Genomic DNA, 22,050 nt, shown 5'->3' on the forward strand with positions numbered 1-22,050 from the left:
TAGAACCTTGGAATGGAAACCTAGGAAGAATGCCAAAACGATTTTGTAGAATTTCTTGAAGGAATTTCTATGAGAATTCTTAAAATTTTACAGTCCGGATTCGCTGGTTGGGTCACTACTGCGCTCCGATTAGCGAATCGTGTTCATTCGTTTGGGCAACTGACAACTGATCCAAATGCTTTAGACACACGCAACTGACGAGAAATGCGTCATGAAATACTCGCATACGTACACAAACGCAAGGTTATTATATATTCATCTTAAATGGCAAAACTGGCTGAGCGGCCATTATTTTTTCACCATGAGAAATTCTGAAAACAAATCCCCCGCCTCCTCAAATTCCTTTGAAATTTCGCTTCTTCTGTTTTTCTCCACAAACTAAACGTCATGCTCAACCTTACAATATATAAAAACCTTGCACAAACGTTCTGTATGTAAGTTGCGATGTGACGGGGCTCAGACTTAACACGTTGTGACAGCGATTTTGAAATTGACTGTGCTTTGGGTTTTGCCCCAAGAAAAAGGCAAAACAGTCTTATGAGGAATTCCTAAAGGAATCCTAAGAGAAACTTCTGAAGAAATTATTTAAGGTTTTTTAAGCTACCTGTGGCCGAATTCCGGCACACAGTTTCTTCGAAGAGAAGAAATTTTCTTCCATTGCCCCATTGCTTCCATTGAAATTTTCTTCAAAGAAAAAGTGCGCCGGAATTCGCCTACAGGGATCTTTAGAGAATTTTTTTTTTCCATTTTTTTGAGAAATCGTTGATAAATCCTGAAGATAGTTTTGACTGGGATGCTTGATGGAAATTTAGAAGAATTTTCCAAAACGTTTCACGAAAGAAGTCTGGAAAAAGTCCTCTCAAAATATATAGGAATAGGATGTTTTATGAAGTGTTTCTAGTGGAATGTTAGCCAAAATTCCAGTAGGAATCTTTGGGGAAACTCCTAGAGTAGATGGATCTCAAAGAATTTTTTGGACGAATTCCAGAAGGATTTATCAAAAGAATTCCTGTAGATTTTCTTATAGGAACTTCCATAGAAATCCTTAGAGGAATTTTCAAATCCTTGTTAGAGAAATTCCTTGAAAAAATTTTTCAAAGAAATCCGAAGAACGCCAGTATGAATTATGAATGCTTGAGAAAATGCCAGTATAGTTCCTTGGAAATATATCTGAAAGAGTCATGTGAGGGAAAAATTGAGCATTCCTTGAAGAATCTTTGAAGTAATACTTGACTTCCTTGAGAAAATCATTAAAGTAATATTTAGAGGATCTTCTGGAAGAAACCTTGCTTGACGAACATCTAGAAGGACTACTCTTCCTATGGTGGGATTCCGATATAATTTCTTGGAAGAATATCTGGTTCCGAATTACTCATTGGAGAATTTTTGGTAGTAATTATTTCTGGAATTTCTTAAAAATTATTTGAATGATCTTCTAGATCCATCCTAAGAGTCTATAAAGGTCAGTCAGAAATTCATTTTTAAATGTATGTAGAATTTTTTTATCACTTAACCTAATTTACAGCTCTTTTGTCCACTAGGGCACTGCGTGAACGATTCCAATTGGACGCTGCACTTACACTTTGTACAGCCCCTACATGTATTCTATTCTAGTTCAAATATATCGAACTGGTGCCTTGTGCTGCTTCAACTTTTCTACCCTGTCCACGGTAGAATGATGAGCACGATGATGCTGATGTGTGGCTGCTGCTGTTCCTTTTCCAGTGCAATTGGGGGTCGTCCATTATGAGTTGCGGTTCGCCGATATCCAAATTACGGGTCCGTTACACGGAACCAGAAATCAACCCAAATATAGGTTCTTTTCACTCATATCGGCTCTTCCGTGCGAGAACCCAAATTTGGCTAAACCGCGTTAAAGTTCTGAGTGGGTAGTTTCCTTTTGATCCCGGCAGAAAATTGCAAACCATCGCAAAGTTCTTTCTACCCATCGTTGACTTTCGAAAGTACCCTAGTGGGTTGAAAAAAAAACCCACTTTTGGGTAAACGGCAAAAAACCCAAATTTGGCTTCTCGCACGGACATTATCGGCTAGGTAGCTGCTTCTCGCTTTGTTTTTGACAACAGTGCGAATGGGAGAGCGAGGAAACAACTCACTGCTGGGTAAAAAGTTCAAGCGGTTTATTTATTTTTGCGTTCTTTTAACGTATTTTTTAGGTAGTCAGTTTTTTCCGTGTAGAGCTCCGCAGAGGGTCAGATGTCAGTTGCTCTCGGGGAAAATTTGCAACTGACGAAAAATTGCAAGTGCCGGGGCTGGGATCGAACCCATGACCATCCGCTTATAAAGCGAACGTGTGGACCACTGCGCCACGGGCCCGGACAATATGTAGATTTATCATCGTAACAAAATTACACCTGTTATTTTCATGGGGGCCCAAAAACTTCCGTACCGGGACCCCAAATTCTTAGCTACGCCACTTATTGTCGACGGAACGAATGGTTCAACGAGGAGTGCAGAGCGATTTTTGAGGAGAAAAATGCAGAGCGGGCGGTAATGCTGCAGCAAGAAACCCGTCAGAACGTGAACCGTTACAAACCGAAGCGGGAACAGTAGCTCCACACTTTTCGAGAGAAGAAGCGAACTGAGGAGAAATGGCACTGGTGTGCCGTTTCCAAGAAACATTGAAGTTCTACCAGAAGTTTAACACATCTCGCAACGGCTTCGTTCCGCGAGGCAAAGTATGCAGGGATATTGAAGGGGCCTCTTGACAGATAGAGGGGAGGTGATCGAAGAACTTCCACCAGAAAAGCGATCATTTGGAATGTGAGAACTTCTAAGAAATCACCATTTTAAATGCCGCCTACAAAGTGCTATCCCAGATCATCTCCCTTCGTTTTTCACTTAAAACGAAGAGTTCGTAGGGAACTACCAAGCCGGCTTCATTGACGGCCGGTCGACAACGAACCAGATTTTTACCGCACGGCAAATCCTCCAAAAATGCCATGAACACGAGGTCCCACCGTATCACCTGTTCATCGGCTGTAAAGTGGCATACGACAGTATCGACCACGCAGAGCTGTGGGAAGTTATCGACGAAATCGGCTTTACTGGGATAGTAAGTTGATCAAAGCAACGACGATGTCCAAAACAGCGTAGGGGTTTCAGGTAAATCGTCAAGTGCATTCGGATCTCATCGGGGACTACAACAAGGTGACGGACTCTCATACCTACTCTTTAACTTGACTCTGGAAGGTTTAAAGCGACGAGCAAGGTTGAACAGCAGCGGTACGATGCGATGTTTACAAAATCCGATCAATTTGTGTGCTTTGCGTATGACGTGGACATTATCGCCAGGACATTTGAAACGCTTGCAGAGCTGTACATCCGCCTGAAACGCGAAGCATCAAAAGTCAGACTGGAGGTCAATGTGTCAAAAACTACATGATGGCAGTTGCTGTATGCAACGGAAGAGCGGCTACACTTGAAGATGACTGAAAGGACATCCGATCCGCTATAGGTAGCACATCGGCTGTAGAACTAGGCTTCACGCCTTCGAATCACAGAAACGACTGGTACGACGGCGAATATGTACAGCTGAAAAACGAGAAGAAGGCAGCATGGGCTAGAATGTGGCAACACCGTACGAGAGCAAATGAGGTACGTTATAGACAGGCGTGGAACAGGCAGAGCTCATAGTCTTCCGGAGGAAGAAGTGGCAGCAGGAAGAATGAGATCGCGGGGCGATGGAAGAGCTGTACCGCGATAAAGACATACGGAAGTTCTTCGAGAACCTGAACCGCTCGCGCAGAGGCTTTGTGCAACAAGCCGACATGTGCCGAGACAATCACGGGAATCTTCTCACGAGCGAACGTGAGGTGGTCGAAGGTGGCAGTAGCATTATGATGAGCACCTCAGTGGCGACGTTGTAAGCACCGAAGGTGCCGTGGTAACAGATCTAGAAGTACGTGCGCAGGACGAAAGATTTCCAGCCCCTAACCTCCAAGAGATTAAGGAGGAGGATAGTCGATTGAAAAACAACAAAGCCGCTGGAGCAGATCAACTACCAAGCGAGCTTCTAAAATACTGTGGAGAAGCACTGATGAGACCACTACACTGGGTCATTACCAAAATTTGTGAGGAGGAAGTATTACCGGCGGAATGGATGGAAGGAAACGTGTGTCCCATCTACAAAAATGGCGACATGTTGGATTGCGGGAGCTATCGCACGATCACACTACTGAGCGCTGCTTACAAGGTACTCTCCCAAATTTTATGCCACCGTCTATCACCGATTGCAAGAGAGTTCGTGGGGCAGGGGCAATATCAGGCTGGACTCATGGGTGAACGCGCTACAACGGACCAGATGGTCGCCATCCGCCAGGTGTTGCAGAAATGCCGCGAATACACGTGCTCACTAGAGTGGGTCAACGTTGTATGGAAAAACTGTAAATTTGATCGTATCAACCCGGAACAAAGCTTTTTCAATCTATATTAGCGTCGAAAACAACTGTGCAAAATTTGGGAGCGATTGGTTGCGTCCCCGTATTCCGCATTGCGATTGAAATTTGTATGGAAGTTAGTATGGGAAAACGTACTTTTTTGCATTTTACTCATAAGTTGAATTCTTTTGTCCAATACCATGTAACTAATGACGTTAAAGTATATTCTAGGATTTGCCGAAAAACTTTGCCGAAGACCGCGAAGTGATCCGACGCTTGTGAAAAAAGTTATTCGCCTGGTAAATTAGGATAAAAATTGAGATTTTATTATTGATATTATTCCTTTACATGTTAAATGTTAAGCACCACCGGGCAATCTGTACGTTATAACTTTTCTCACGAGTGTCGGATCACTTTGCGGTCTTCGGCAAAGTTTTCCGGCATATCCTAGGCTACACTTTACCGTCATTGGTTAGACTGTTTTAGACGAAAAAATTCAATTTATGAGAAAAATGCAAAAAAGTACGTTTTCCCATACTAAATTCCATACAAATCTCAATCGCAATGCGGAATACGGGGAAGCAACCAATCGCTCCCAAATTTTGCACAGTTACTTTGGACGCTAAAATGAATCGAAAAAGCTTTGTTCCAAAAAATCGACTTTGTTGACCCAGTCTTGCTCACACATCACTTGTACATTGATTTTAAATCGGCGTATGATACAATCGATCGAGAACAGTTATGGCAGATTATGCACGAATATAGATTCCCGGATAAACTGATTCGATTGATCAAGACAACGATGAATCGAGTGATGTGCATAGTTGGAGTATCAGGGACACTCTCGAGTCCCTTCGAATCTCGCAGAGAGTTACGGCAAGGTGATGGTTTTTCGTGCTTGTTGTTCAATATTGCTTTGGAGAGCGGGAATAAACACGAGTGGGACGATTTGGGCTCACTGGTGACCGCCGACAACGAGACCAGCAGAGAAATTCAGAGGCGCATTGTGGCAGGAAAATCGTGTTTACTTTGGACTCCGCAGAACTCAACGATCGAATAAAGTTTGTACAAAACGATGATTAGACCGGTCGTCCTCTATGGGCACGAAACATGGACCCTACGTGCAGAAGACCATCGCGCCCTTGGAGTTTTCGAACGGAAGGTGTTGCGTACCATCTACGGCGGAATGCAGATGGAAGATGGGACTTGGAGTAGGCGAATGAACCACGAGCTGCATCAGCTGCTGAGAGAACCAACCATCGTCCATACCGCGAAAATCGGGAGGCTACGGTGGGCGACACGTCATCAGGATGCCGGATAGCAACCCGACTAAAATGGTTCTCGAGAGTCATCCGACCGGTACAAGAAGACGTGGAGCGCAGCGAGCTAGGTGGGTCGACCAAGTGGCGGACGATCTGCGGACCCTACGCAGAGTGCGGAACTGGAGACACACAGCCATGGACCGAGTAGACTGGAGACGGTTCCTACGTACAGCAGAGGACACTCAGGCCTTAGTCTGACCGTAAGTACGAGATCATATGCTTCGGATTTTTATTGCATGTGCAATATGTACGCATGAAAAAGAAGCTTCCATGACTTAGTGCTCGACATCGCTGGTTGCTCGAATACACCCCTCTAAGCCAGTCACCGCAACCGAAAGCTTTCCCTGCCTAATAATCAAGCACATGCTTACGAGGCGAGCTTTTATGTTTGCAAAGGCTTCGCGCGAAGTTCTCTCCCTCTCACCTGTATTCAGCGTGGTAGTGCGCGGCACTTCGATCCGGACACCTATACAGTGCGGGTGAAGCATTGCTCAGGTGAGAATGTTTATGTTTCTGGGCATCTACCACCTTCGGCCGGGCACCTCAAGCTTCCGACGGACGAGCTCGCTCGCTCAGTGTTGTTCAGTTAGCCCGTTTGCTCTCGCGAACGACGGGACGGGACGGATCGATTGTACAAACACTTGTGCGGTGGGTTGCGCACTTCAACGTCGTCCGTCGGTCGTCCAGGAGCTGGCCCAAACAGAAAGCGCTTTTCTGTGGAATGCAGGCCAGAGAAAAGAAGAAACTAAATATACGATTTCATTCGAATTCATGTGCGGAACCGCGCAGGAGGTGTCTCCGTCCGTTCGTCCGACGTTTTTTTTTCTTCTGCTGTAGGGTCGTGTCGAGGTGTCCTCATCATCAGGGGACTCTTGTTGAGTCGTAGGAGTTCTTTTGTGTTGTTTGCTAATAATTACTGAATCGATAGCAAAGCTTTCGGTTATGCTTGTGCTCTACGCATGTGCAACTGTTTCTGTAGTGCATGCAGTCTGTGGGTAGATGCCTTCTAGCACAGAACGAGACTTCGCGATCGCTGTTGAGATCGGAGAACAGTTTGGTTTCATGGCGTGAAAGTGTCGGGTCAGGTTTTCTTTTTTGTGCGGTGTCCACCTGAAAAGTGAAACGTTTCGAAGGTGTTTTTTTGTTGGTTGGCTCGCGTGTATAGTTGGTCCTCGGGTTGCGAATTTCCGAACGGCAGCGCGTAGTCAAGTGAATTTTTAAGCAGCCAGGAAAAGGAAACTTGTGTGTTTGCGAATCGTTTTTTTTTTTGTTTCGTTGGGAAACCGGTGAAGATCAAGTGTACGACGTATGGATCCACCGTGAATTGGATGTGAAAACAGAAGAGATAATTCCTTAATTCGACCAGAAGAAGTGGTGTGCAGCGAAGCAAACAATTTTCGGAAGTTTCATTTTCGTGTGAGCGCTTTGCATCGCATTCGACGACGGTTTGAGCTGCAGATTGCTTTTATGCAACCGTGTTTTTGGAATGCCATTGATCGAATGCAGCCCGCAGCAGCAGTGCAGTGATCTTGCTACATTCGTTTCCCATCAGTAGGGTAACCTAAAGGGCATAATAACCGACGACGACATCAGCATCGGTGCGGAGTCAGCTTGGAGTGGTCTTGGTTGGACGATTCTTCTTGATTCGAAGCGAAAGAGTAAAGTGTTGTGTGGTTGAAAGCGGTGCATTTGCGACCACAGTCAGTGGAGACGTAGTTACGACCAACGGGAACTACAACTCCGGCTACGACGACGACGACGTGAATGTCTCGCTCGATCGTGGAACAGTTTAGTTTGTGTGTGAAGTAATCGTCCGGTCAGCAGCAGTAGCGAAGAAGAGTGGCATCGATGGCAACGAAAATAATAACAGCTTACAACAGACGGGAATTATAAGCGAGGAAACGGAGTGGATTCTATACTGGAAAGTGGTCGCAGAACGAGAGCGATTTTTACAGGTAAGGAAATGTGCCTGTGATGCGTATTTGATTCGAAATACATTTTCACAAATTTAAATAAATATAAAACATAAGTTTTCCTATTTTTGAGTGAAGTTTTTCTCTTTCAGTGTAGCTTACAATCAGAATTTATTTTATATTTTACATGCATTTCAAATGTACATTGAAATGAAACCTTGAATAACTTCCTGAAAGTTCATTTAGGAACACAAATTAACCTAACAGAATTTTTGATTTCATTTCTGAACGAATTGCCTGTGAAAAAAGTACTTTAAATGTCCTAAATTTATTCTCTTATTTCCTCAAGAAATATTAGGTATTTTCCAGGCATTCTGATACTATGCTCAATCCAGGACAAAAATAACTCAAGAACTCCATATTTCTCTATAGAAATTTGGAGAGATTCGGTTTGAATAGATCAAGTTGAACTTCAGAATAAAAAAAATGGTAGAAATTGCTCAAATTCACCAACAAACTATGTGGAAAACGTTTCCAAATATCTCCAAGAATTTCTAGGTGTTTTTGCACAACTTATCGTTTTGCAGAGTTTTGGATTTGTTTTTTTTTTTGAGAACGTATCCAGAATGCAAGCAAAAATTAATCCATCAACTTCAGCGGCCTATTTTTTTCGATTAAAACCTGGAATTTGTATGCTCTTCTGGACTCAAATCTCATAAAAAGAGAAATCTATGAGTTTTGTTTTTGTTTAGAGAGACTAACCTCTGAGTTTGAGCCAAAATTATGAGGACGAACGCCTCAAAGTTGAATTTTCGAGTAATAAAAAGGTGCTTTCACTTTAAGTGCCAAAGCTTGCTTAATTTTCACCCGATTTTGAATGTTTTTTCATCAATCTCCTTCAAATTGATTTCCGAATAAACTTATGGAACATTATTTTTTTTTTCCAAAATCACACAAAATATGAGTTTTTGAAGATTTAAAAAAAAAATCATGTTTTTACTAAAAGTTTTAGCTTGAGAGCCCGATGAATATTTACTGCTTCACTCATTTCAAATATTTTAGCGTGCTTTCGATGATATTTTTCTTTCCTAAAAATGTTATCAATAAACTGTTCCCTTAGAAAAAAATCAACATGAATAAAAATCAAAAACCGTTCAAAAATAAGTATTTTACAAGAAAAATGAGAGTTTTGGCTAAACTTTGACTGTTTTCATGCATAGTTTCGGTCTTAAAATGAAAAGTTAGTTCAAAATAATAATATGGAAGCCATAATCTTAAACTATGGGAGTGTTCAGGATTAAAAAAACATTGTCATGTTCAAAGTGCATTGAACAAGTTGAAAAAAAACCTCCACTGTGTTTCATATTCCTAAATATGGTGCTTAGTATCTGGTTTTGAGTTAAAAATGTCAAAAAGTTGCCCTAAACTTGACCTACACATAAAAAATCAAGTTATTTATTAGGCATTTTTGGTGAAAAGTATCATAAAAAGGAATATTTTAACGAATAGTTTGTTCAGAACATATTTAGACTACAACAATATCTACAAAAGTACGCTAAAAGATTTAAAATTGGTCTAGCAGTTAAAAAAATATCGGGATCAATTTTTTTTGATTTTTTGTTAAAAGAAGAAAAGAAAAATAAATTGTAGAAATCTTATATGTTGCGTGATTTCGGAGAAAAATAATGTTCTCTAAGTTTATTCGAAAATCATTTTGAAAGAAATTTATAAAAAAGATTGTAAATTTTAAAGTAAAAGTGAAGGAATCTTTTTTTTCTTGAAAATTTATCTTTGGTGCGTTTGCGCTACCTCTAAATCTTTATATTGTTTGGCTCAAATTTGGAGGTTTATCTTTTTATGTGATTTAAATCAAGAAAAACACACGAATTCCAGGTTTCAATAACATGTTGAGAATAATCCCAACTAACATTTTCAGCGCTATAAGCTTCAGTCATTTGCTTTCTGTTGTGTAACCATCGAGTAAAAGCAGTCAACGCTGAATAAAAGGAAAGCTAGTCAAATATAAATCATAAGCTAATACACGACTGCAAAACAAGCACCACACAGCTACCAAACTCGGTTTTCAGAAATCCATTGCTTGTCACTGGGGCTGCCTTTACTCCACCCTATTCCAACTCCGGGAGATTTCCCGGAAGATGTAAAAACTTGAACACATCGAATAGGAGTCCCCACTAACAAAACAGCTGCTACTATACAGTACAATTCATTATACTGACAAATCCCCAAACCAGCAGCGCTTTAAAGGCCGTTATGCGATTTCATTACGGCTAGAAGCTGTAATAAAGAAACTGTTGGTTTACCGACAATTGTCGGATACAAACATTATTGTCAAAACAAACCTTAAGCGGGATATATAGCTACTACACAAGTTCTTTACAGCTATCCATGTATGCGCTGTGAAATTATTTGGGTTGCTTTTATTGCACTTTAATTCAATGCCGGAAGATTTGCCGGAAGATGTGCAAATCGAGTAAGAGTCCCAGCCACTACAACAGCTGCTTTTATACAGTACGTTTTGTAATGTTGCCAAAACACAAAACAACAGCGCTTCGTAGCCGTTAAAAGAACACTCTTTCAGCTAGAAGCTGTGAAGAAGAATCTGTTGGCGCAACAACACAGCTTGTTCAATGTAAACATTATTGCGTTTGACGTTTCACAAGCTTTTACAGCAGGATGAAGTTGGGTAAGGTTTCTTGTGGCACAATTATGAAGCCTTGTCTGGAGTAAAACAAAACGGGCTATTTTCTATGTTATTTATATATAGCAGTGTGGCAGCGAGGACATCATCGGGACCAGTGGATACGGAGATCGGGAGTTCGATTCCAAGTAGCGGCAAGTACTTTAATTATTCAATTTTAAAAGTGATAATTCCAGTTCCACATGTATTGCGTCACGGTATCCGTAACCTAATTATATTTAATCGTTTAATTTGGGGATGCCGTAAAACTATTATTTAACAACTGCGAAAAGGCTGAAAAAGCGCCTTCTCAAGATGTTATTCAGTTAGTGGTTACATAGGAGCCGAGAAAAGAGCTATGACTAGGTGGCATAGAAGCTGATCGCACAGCATGTACAAGCTGATTAAGTTCGCCAGATTCATTGGTATAGGGCTTGCATAGAAGCTTCCGTCCATATGTACAAAACAGTAACTCAGTATCAAGCCGTATTAAGGACGCTTTGTTGACGTTTACATTCACAATAAATGTTAGTTGGGAAGCGCCGCAACCCTTATCCAGAGTTACCTGAAGTGTTAAAAAAAAACAAATAATTCATTTCCTCATTAGGAATATCTAATTTGATGTTCCTATGATAAAATCAAACCAAAGCGACATGGATCTATATAGGTATTATTAGCCATAACCACCAACTTATCAAAGGAAACAAAAAAAATAAGAGCTGTTTTACTTTTTTTTCCCTTAAATTAAATTTATTCAAGGCCCAAGGCCATATCATCATCCCCCCTCCCTCTTCTCTCATTTTATGCATTATTGTTCTTAATAAAATGTAATAATAACGGTGACTATAACAACGGTGCCCGGATGGTCGAAAGGAGAGAACAGAAAGAGGTCTCTTGAAGTCTCTGGGATAACTTCAGTTTAGGAGGCTTTCAAAAGAGTTTCGAGGGTTTTATGGGCAATTCAAGAGGTTTCAGTGACGTTCTAGGAGGTTTTTCAAAAAGAGTTTCCAAAGGTGAAGTTCAAAGGCTTCCTTGGAGGTTTTAGTGGATTTTGAAGGGTTTGCATGGGTGTTTCTGAAGGTTTCTGAGGATTTCCAGATGAGCTTAAGTGAAAGGGGGGAGGCGTTGTGGGTTTTCCGTGGATTTTAGGATGTTTTCAGGACAGCCCCCGGGCTTTTAAGGGGAGCTAAGGGGGTTTCAGGGGAAATCCGGGGATCTCAGAGGCGTTCAATGGGCCTCAGAAGGGTTTTCATGAGCATTCTAGATAGTCTCAGCGGATTTCAAAAACTTTCCAAGGGGTGTCAGTCGGATTTCATTTGTTCATCAGAGCGTTTCAGGGAGGTTTAGCTGTTGCAGGGACGTTTAATGAGTTTCCAAGAGATTTCAGGGGATCTCAGTAGGTCTTATAAAGCTAAGCGTTTAAAGTACTCTTAGGTGTTTCAGGACCGTTCCATGGATGACTCAGGGGTTCTAAGAGGGAATCACGGATTCAAATTGTCTCAGCCAGTTTGAGAGCGTTTCAGAAGATCTCAATGGAATCTGAATAGGTTTCAAGTGTTCTCAAAGGAAGTTATGGAGCATATCAGGGTAATTTCAGGTAACCTTGGAGCTTCCTGAATATCTCTGAAACTCCACTGAAATGGCTTTAAAATCCCCTAAACGAATCTTCAACGCCTTTGAACCCCTTCATTTGAGGCTTCCATTTGAGCGCCTTGACACTCCCTACATCTTTTGAAATCCTCAGAAGAATCTATGACAAAAGGTCGAAAGACATAAGGTCGAAGGACAAAAGGTCGAAGGACAAAAGCTCGAATGTACAAAAGGTCGAATGGACAAAAGGTCGAATGGACAAAAGGTCGAATGGACAAAAGGTCGAATGGACAAAAGGTCGAATGGACAACAGGTCGAATGGTCAAAAGGTCGAGTAGAACAAAAGGTTGCCGGGGCCCGTGGCGTAGTTGGTCACACGTTCGCTTCATATGCGGATGGTCATGGGTTTGATTCCCAGCCCCGGCACTTGCAATTTTTCGTCAGTTGCTTCTCCCCCGAGAGCAACGGACACTGACCCTCTTCTGAGTCCCATGGCTCAAACGGACCCGGATACCTGGACATCGGCGAACTGCTACTCATAATGGACCCCCAATCGGACTGGAAAGGAACAACGGTCATCCATCATCATCCTTGTGCTCGTCATTCTACCAGGTATAAAGTAGAAAAGTGAAAGCAGCAGAAAGGCAACCAGTTCGATAAAGTAGAATATAATCTAGGCGCTGTACAAAATGTAAGTGCAGCTGTCAATTGAAATTGCTCACGTAGTGCCCCAGTGGACAATAGAGCTGTAATTTAGGTTAAGTGATTAAGAATAAAAAAAAACAAAAGGTTAAATATACAAAAGATAAATTGGAAGACATGAGAAAGTTATCAGAATTTGATAGAAAAACGACAATTAAAATTCCAAATTCCCAAACCGTACACTACGCCAACGAGCTGTCCCCAACGTGATGCTAAACATTATTGAAAGATAAGGAAGTGTCTACTAAAGCTTGTAGTAGCTTAAACGCTCCATTTTATTACCGTATTGCATTGCAGTTCGTAATAGATGCTCATAAATGATAGAAAGTAATGTTATTGATAAAAGTGGAGGAAAACAATATTCCTAGAAAGAACAACCTATGTGTAGAAGAAGGATGAATGATGGATTGAAATATTGTCATTTGAAACTCCAATCATTGAAGCGATTTCATAAAGCCAAACAGTCAATGAATTAGAGATGGACAAATCTCTGAGAAAACAAAACCTATTCAGAGTAATTCGCAGGAACTACCTATCAATGTTCCCCTCCATTCGACCTTTTTTCCTTCGACCATTTGTCCTTCGACCTTCTGTCCTAAAACCCCTCAGAAACCCTCCAGAACGTACCTTCGAATCTCTGAAACCTCTAAAACCTGAATAAAGTGCTCTTATTGAAGGAAAAGTGTATCCCTAACTTCTGGCAATTCTGCGAATTAGCAAACGCCAAATCAATGTCAAATCCTCTCAAACCATTATTTGCAGTCGTGAAAAGCAGAGCTAGTAAAATAGAAACAAACCGTGGATATCATCCTTGCGCTAAGTTTGAGTTCGTCAATGTCATCGAGACCGTCTAAACATTTCTTGGATCACCCTGAACTCTCCTGAAACTCCTCTGAACCCTCTTGGACTTCTTTATGCTTTCTATAACCCTCTTTTGGGTATATCTCAAATCCCAATGACAAAGCGCTAACTTAATTTATGCATAAAATTTCCTCTTCTATGTCCTTTTTAAATTTGTGCACCGCCATGTCATAAAAAGAGGTTCCAGTGTACCAAAGATTAGATACAACGTAAAAATATGCACGCTAAAGGAAATTATGCAAAATTAAGCATTATTAAATCGTTGGAGCTTATTACGAATTTTGAGAATACCTGGGAGAACTTCACGATACAAAGCCTTGGTAGAACAGCTACAGAAATTCTTGAATCAACATTCGAAGATTTTTAAGATCTGGTACTCGAAGACTTCTTCGCAGATTACATAGATGAAATTATCTTAGAATCTCCGACAAAAAATAATTCAAAATTGAACGAATTTCTGAAAAACATGCTACAATTCCAAGAGGAATATTTTTGTTACTGTCTAAAGAAATGTCAAGCTAGCACAACTGTCATAACAGAACTTTCAAAGACAGACCTTCATGTTCTGGATCACAGAAATTGAACCCAATTTTACTGTGCTCTAAGATTGCAAATTGACAAATTATATATCTTAAATTTTCTAAATTCATACTTATTTCATACTTATAAACCTTCTCGACTTCAGTTTTCATATTGTATATTCTATTTTTTTTTTTGGTTCGAATCTTCTAGCTTCTATAGCTTGCTTTCTAGCTATAGTACACCAGTTGATTTTAATTTTTACTGGACGATTTGAAATAGGTAAGCTATTCAATAACATTTTTAATAATAAATTTTAAGAGCGGTTTATTCATCTGTTGAACGGCAATAATGTTTGATGGGTATGCAGTCATTCCATAGAAAATCGTAGTGGATCTCTGAATGCCGTGATACTTGATGGGTTTGTAGTTCATCGAACATAACTAGCTCCTTTTTTATTTTGTTATAAGAGTCAGCAGCTTTTAGGTAGTTTAAAACCAAAAAAAAAACAAAAGTTATTATTTTTCAATCGTTTGGCCGGTTTTAAATTTAGTTTTTTGTTCGAAATGAATACTTTTGTAGTTTTCAGGAAAAATAAGTTGATAGGACCAAATCAATTTTAGGTGCAACAAATATGTAAAAGTAAAAGTTTTTTTCACGTTTCGATGGTCTCGGGTCCAAAGAGGTACCCTATTTTTTATATTTTTTACTTTTTATATGCAAAAATTTTGTTTTCAAAAAAATCATGTGAATAACTACGGTTAAAAATCCTGAGGGAATTCTGATAAAGAAAACAATAAAAATCTGGAAGAATTCTAATTTCACAATTTTTAGAGAAATACGAAGAAGGCAAAAGGCTTTTATTTAGTTATTTTTAAAATTTTATTCAACAATAACAACAAAAATAAAAAAAAAATGTATTAAACTTATCTAAAAGCACCCCCCAAAACCTCCGTGTTTACTCTTGGATGAAACCGTAGGCTAACATCTGACGCCAGTGTCCACGGGGGATTTTTTTTTCAAAAAATCTTGACCAATTTACCAATTTGAGAATTTGTTTGCGGAATCCCTTGGAAACTTTTTTGATAGGCTCTAGGGATAATTATTCTATAATTCTAAGAAATTATTCTTGGTATAATTTTATATTAGTGGAACCTTCGGAGTACTTAAAAGGTTGTGATGGATTTTTTTTGTAGAGTATTTGTTTAAATACTTTATTTAATGTCTTGGAATCATTCTTTGAATAATATAAAAAAATCTTGGCAGAATCTCTAAATTTCTCTGAAAAAAAATATAGTTTGTTTATCATTACTGTCATAATTCTGAGAAAAATTTCTAGATTCTTATACCTTAGAAATTAATTTGTAAAGTTCAGTAGAATAACTCAATATTTATTCATGCGTGGAACGTGCCCTTCTTGTACCCACTCTTCGTGTCTCTAAAGGAGTTGGTGGAAGAATTTCTGATTATATTTCCGACAGTATCCTAACAGGACAGGCTATAGTGGAGCATTTTCAGCCTATCATTTGACCGATTCTTGGAACTCCCTCTTCCTCGTAGCATATTTTCTCATACCTAATGCATGATTCGTAGCTAAGTCAGCCCTCATTCTTGAAATTCCTCGTTATTTATGGGTGGTCATCAGCTACCGAGTTCAAAAATGCTGTGAACTATTTTTCTTTGGACAATTCTAGAAGAGTTCTCGTATTATTTTTCTGTAGATTTTTTTTTGGAAAGTTTAGACAAAAAATATAAATAATCTTGGTTGAAGTGTTGGAATCCTTAAAGATTTTAATGCAAGATTTCTATCATATTTTTTCGTTCTACCAGAAAATCTTCTTGCAATTGAGTAGAAATGCTTCTTGGTAAAAGTTAAAAATTCTAACTATACAACCGTTACGATTTGTTCATAGTTTCAGAAAGTTGGAAATATTTAAAGAGGCCGCCTTCAACAAAGTTGTTGCATTTGCGTTTCATGAGTCCTAGAGGTTAATATATGTATGTCAACCGAACATACCGGTACGTCATATTAAAATTTATTCGGATACTCATATAAAACGGGATTTAAGTATAGTAGAACTGTAAATTTTTCGTACAGGGGATAGACAAAATTATCGGAACAGGCAAAATTTTCACTTTTCAATAAACGGTGAACTATCTAGCTGTAACTTTTTGAAAAGCGCATGAAAATCTCGCTAGGCGGCGCTGTAAGCGTTTAATGATTAAACCCTTTGGTATTATTGTAGATGACTATATTCAAAAAAAAAACTTTGTCGAAGACAGCAAAGTGATCCGACGGTTGTGATAAAAGGTCTACCCTAGGCAAAGTGAGGCGGAGTATTGAGATTTCATTTATTGATATTATTCCTTTACATGTACTGGAAAAACAACAATAAAGTTTATCCTCACTTTACCTTGGGTATAACTTTAGTACCAGGCGTCGGATCACTTTGCGGTCTTCGACAAAGTTGTTTGGCATATAGTCACCTACAATGAAACCAAAGGGTTTAACTGTTGAACGCTTACAGTGCCACCTAGCGGCAAAAATCGAAAACTTAAAATTTCTGCATATATTTAGCCAAGTTTTCCCATACAAACTTCAAGCTTGTTGAGCGCCCTCTTAGGCTTGACCGACCGATTTTGCTCAAAATTTCAACGTAGCTTCTGGGAGTCGAAAACAACTGATTTAGGAAGTAAGACTTGGTACGAAATTTTGGTTTTTCATATAAGTGTGGGCCACCCTAATGTAGATTCGATTTACTATATTCTTCTGATAAAGTTCAAAATAAAAAATATGCGTCTTCCTGCACGATAATTTGCAGTAAAACTTAACAGACTAGTTGTTTAATAGAGTTTTGATTACAGCTTATTTGCAGTTTGCCGAACATCACCTACTGGTTATTCTTCCAAGAAGTTTGCTCCTAATTAATTATATATGTAGATGCCGGCGAAGCCTTCCGACGATACTCACTCTCTTGATCGTTCAATAACTGCGCTATTCCCGACCGAACCGCTAGCCGGTCGAATTCTGCGATCACGATGATTTCACACTTTTCAATTTTCCATCATCGCATTTGCGTATACGTAGGTACCTACTACTGGGGTGCCTGATGATAGGCAAGTCCATGTGCCTTACCAAGCCCTAGCCTTGCGCAAGTGGCTTAAGTTTCCGCAATCGGCTATTTGTAGCGCAGCGCTACAATCTGCCGCAAAAACAAACGACGAATAGAGCAAGGCCTTTTAAAAGTCAGTTGCTTCTACTCACACTGCCACTTGGCAGGGGAGTCGTCGATCTATGCGGGCCCCGGTTAGCGCACTCGCCATGGTCTTTTCCGTCTATGCACTTGCAAATGGATAAAAAAAAGCTCTTTCAGCTCTAAAATCAAGTGAGTTCCGAATGGCAGTTCCTTATTCTATGTACAGGCGGCGGTCGGTTTCGATTTAGACCGCCAGTGCTGTTCTACTTTTTTTAAAAGAAAGATGAAGCCGGCAAAATACACGTAACATGAGTAAATAGGAAAAAATGAAACAACAGAAATATCGAGAAGGTTCTTTTTTTCCCGGTCGGTGTGTTCTCAATGAATAGGTCATTCAAATGGGAATGAGATTTTTGAACCGACCGGCGCATTCTTTCAACACTTTTAACGACCCATTGAACAAAACCCTCGGGAGGGTAGAAGTGAGGGCACCGCACCGTAGGCTGAAGGGTCTTAACATTTTGGAATAGGAATGTTTTCGTTGGACCTTTTGTGGTGAATTATGTTCGAATACAATAAAGGAATCAAGCGCTTATCTAGCTTATAGTCATTTCACTTAATGACTATCAATAGAGTAGTGAGCCACTTGCGTAGTAGCCGGTATTTTAAGCAATTTTCGCTATAACTCAGTCAATTCCAATCCAATTGACTTGAAATTTTGTACACTGCTAGAAACTATATGTATCGCGTTCCAAAAGTTGTGTCAATTGGTTCAAAATTAGCTGAGTTATAGCAGAAAAGTGCCCAAAATAGGAGCCCTATCGAGATGGTACCAGTTCCCTATCTTGGTTAAAAATTGCAAAAAAATAAATTTAGATTAAGTACAATAATGGTATATTTTTAAAACTTACATAGTTCTAAACGTACAGAATGATGTAAACACTTTACCCTCCAATGTATTTTTCTGGAAAACTAATTCACGAATTTAGGAAATCCATGCCGTTGTGCTGGATAGCAAAGCTACCTCGTTCAATGGTTTCTACCTGCGTTGGCTAGAAGGGCAAGACCAAATCAAAGCTTATTCATCCAATTCAAACTATTGACTTAGCATTGCTTTTCCAAGGGATGTGTGGTATTTCTATAAGATTGATCAATAAAACGGACCAGCATAACTGTTTCGGTGCACTTTACTCGGTTCTTGGCCGACATTTTAGCTATAAAATTGAAGTAAAAACTAAGCAAAGATAGAATTTGATTTTTGAATTGAACAACGTGTTTATACCACCCACGTAAACGGTTCAAGCTTTGTTTCCAACTCGTATTTTCCCGTCGATTTATTCACCTTCAAGGATAATAATTATCAATCTTAAACTTTCATATAATTTGGAAGGGAAAAACATGTTCTCATACAAGAAACGTTCCAAAATATTTGAAGATTGACTTCTGACATGCTTTTTCTCATTTTTTTTTGTTAATGCTTTTGACAGCATTTTTTTTCTCTGTTCGGGACATAACCACTGCGACCAATATTTGATCTATTGTGGTATACCCCGTGTCCTTTGTATAGTGCATGTCGTATTACTTTATTACCATTGAGAAGTTATAAAGTATTCGGTTTTGTTACAGTAGTCATTTTCAACTTAATCGTAAGGAAGGATTCTGATTGATAGGTTCTGCTTTTAGCACGCTCCTTTTTCAGTCAAAATCAGATCCCTTAAGGTCCAGACTCCAGATCCCAGACTTGTTAGAATCCCAAAATGGCCGCCATAATGGCCGATTTAGGCACCTACCCACGATTTCGAGCGCACAAATCTCTTCGTAAACAAAACCAGCACACCTGATCTTCTTATTTTAAGCTTATTACAGGTGAGCAGGAGCAGAATAATAAAATACACTGTTGTTTGAAGCTTGCTTCTTGAGATTTGTGCGTCTAAAATTCTTATGCTCTGTTGAAGTGGGATTTGAAAACGTTTGTCCTTAACGAGAACGTCAAAAAATGATACCGATATTGACCATGCATCGGAACCCTAGTCCTTTCTGTTTCAAACCAGTGAACACCGAATAAAAGATTAGGAATACTAACCCATTTTTCCTTCTTTCAAGATCCATCTCGGCCACACCTAAACCCGAGACCTATCACTTTCAACAAGGTGTGAAATGTAATAAGGATCAAAGTGTTTTCCTTTGATTACTCAAATGTGCTGCTCCACTAGCTGGAAGCAGTTAGGACTAGGGTTAGGTTTGGTAGATCTTTCGCCGCAACGCAATCCAAAAAGGTGATCTTATCCACGCTACGGGCTCCGTTAAAGATCGAGCATGTTTTAAACCCCCCCCCCCCCCAACCATTCATCCCTCAGAAAGGGTCGCCTGATACCTTGGATTGGTGTTACCTGTTTGGTGGACTTTTACCCCCGGAGCAGGTGGTCCGTAGTGCTATTCTAAGCCGGCAACTACACGGGCGTTTGACAGCATAGTTAGATCAAATGCCTTGAAGAATTTTTAGTTTGATTTCAAGCAATAATACTGGAGAAATATATATAGAAGAATTTGCAATGTAATCATTGGAATAAGTTAAGTGAAAATGAAAATTTCCAATTGTGTTCTTGAACAATTCCTGTGTAAAAAATCTGAAAAATTGTATGAGAACGAAGTTAGGGAACTGGAACTCTAGGGTTTTGTGTATATATTTCATAGCACGGCTTATGAATTATACCACACTTAAGGTTCTTAAAATTTTTACAGCGAGTCCAGAAATTTCTTTTTAAATATTGAAAGTTCTAATATAAGTTTAAGATTTTTTTTTGTGTGTATTCTCCATGAATTTCTGGAAAAGTCCATATAAAAGTTGAGTGAACTCATGGATGTTCCTGAGTTTTTTACCAGAATTATGATGAAATATCCTTATATCAACATACAGTGTGCTAGAATTTCCTTCGAACAGTTTGTTTAAATTTCTGACACTTAATTCTCAAGTATTTTTTTCATTTTTTTTTAATAAAGTCATTATAGAAGCTTACCAAAATAGCCTTATATATATTCCTAAGGACTTTCAATAATAACTCCTATGTGATTTCGACTAGAAATTTCTGCTTGGATTTCTCGATGTCTGCATTTATGTATGAGCAAATCGCTTGTAGTCATGAATTACTCCATGTATTTTCAAGAAATTGTTCGTTTGTTTTACTTTATATTTCAATAATTCTCTCAAAAGTGATTTATTTTTATACTAGTCATCCCCTTAATGCTAGAACTAGGTAACTAGTTTTGCGAAATCTCGAATATTATGTTTATATTTGAGCATATACCACAATTATCAAAGCCTGATTTATAGAAACTACGAAAACATATAATGATTCAAACTTTAAGGCATAAAAAGTATTTTTTTTGTAGCAGGATGATTTTACCAGCCATTTTTAACCGCACTTCCAAAAACGAGTTACCTAGCTCTACCATTAAGGGGGCGAAGTGTAAATTGGGAAGCTTCCTGTGGAATTGGTATAATGTTAGATTTCCATCCATAATTTCAATCATAGAGATCTGATAACATCGCCACAAATTGAAAAGTAAATGCTGTTATGTTTTTGGTAAAAAAGAGTAAACAAAATAAGGCCTCATTGTTGTTTTTTTTAAATTCCTGTTCGGGTGTGTCACTGCGACCCGTTTTAACCTTTCGGTACTCGCGCCAATTTTTGTATCGTGAGCAGTCGCGCGTTGTACTTTGCGCAACACCTACACTGAGGATACTGTTCGTATGTTTTTCATAGTTTACATCTTATGAATCAGTTATTTTTATTTTTTTCATCATTTCATAGTTCTCGTATGCTTTTCATACATTGAAAAGCGAAATCCATAAGACTAGTCGTATGAAAAATCTCATTAGAAGCATCGTATGAAAATCATAAGAAGTGTTATGAAACACCATTGCTGAAAAACAACAAAACCTTTTATTGGCTTCTATAACCACTTCAACTTCCGAAGCGCACGCGCACGCTAACCTTGACGTTCCTGGTTCGATTCCAGGTTGCGTTTTTTTTTTAATTTGTGCAAAATATTTCATAAACATATGTATGATAGTCATAAGACATAGTTTCAGTTTTTATACGTTATCGGTATGATTTTCATACGTGAGTGTTATGAAATTTATACAGTAACAGTATGACAATAATAGTTGGCGTTTTGAATCCAAAATCATAGATCGTAACTATGATTTTCGCAAGAAATTCTTGTGGCAAAAAATCATAGTTGATTCGTATGATTTTCGGAGTTGCAGTATCCTCAGTGTATGCGTCTGTAATATCTTAGGATCCTGATTGCTTAGAGCAAAACTGTCTGCGGCAAAGTTGTTGTAAATGTCATGGGTTACTTGGTATCAATAAAGTTGATTCGCAATGCGTTCACTAGGCGGCGCTAGTGAGCATACCAATTTTTACTCAACATCTCAGGATACTGATGACTTAAAAACATGCTGTCTTTGGCAAACTTGTTTGGTTGACCAAGGACTAACGGATAATCGGTCGAATAATTTAAATTATACTACCTGGTATCCTTTTTCTTAGGATCGCTAATGCTTACACTGAGGATACTGCAACTCCGAAAATCATACGAATCAACTATGATTTTTTGCCACAAGAATTTCTTGCGAAAATCATAGTTACGAACTATGATTTTGGATTCAAAGCGCCAACTATTATTGTCATACTGTTACTGTATAAATTTCATAACACTCACGTATGAAAACCATACCAATAACGTATAAAATCTGAAATTATGTCGTATGACTATCATACATACTTTTATGAAATATTTTGCACAAATTAAAAAAAAATGCAACCTGGAATCGAATCAGGAACG

The 22,050-nt window shown here is 39.0% G+C and overlaps 1 protein-coding gene across 1 annotated transcript in view; it reads left to right on the forward strand.

The window, feature by feature from the left end:
* Positions 1 to 6,217: 6,217 nt before the first annotated feature.
* LOC109427669 (uncharacterized) overlaps positions 6,218 to 22,050 on the forward strand; it is a 90,928-nt gene continuing 75,095 nt past the window's right edge. The window contains exon 1 of the mRNA XM_062850045.1: positions 6,218 to 7,674. The gene's annotated coding sequence lies outside the window, so the exon portion shown is untranslated. The remainder of the gene's footprint in view (positions 7,675 to 22,050) is intronic.

This window comes from Aedes albopictus, chromosome 2 (assembly GCF_035046485.1).
Source record: "Aedes albopictus strain Foshan chromosome 2, AalbF5, whole genome shotgun sequence".
NCBI lineage: Eukaryota > Metazoa > Arthropoda > Insecta > Diptera > Culicidae > Aedes > Aedes albopictus.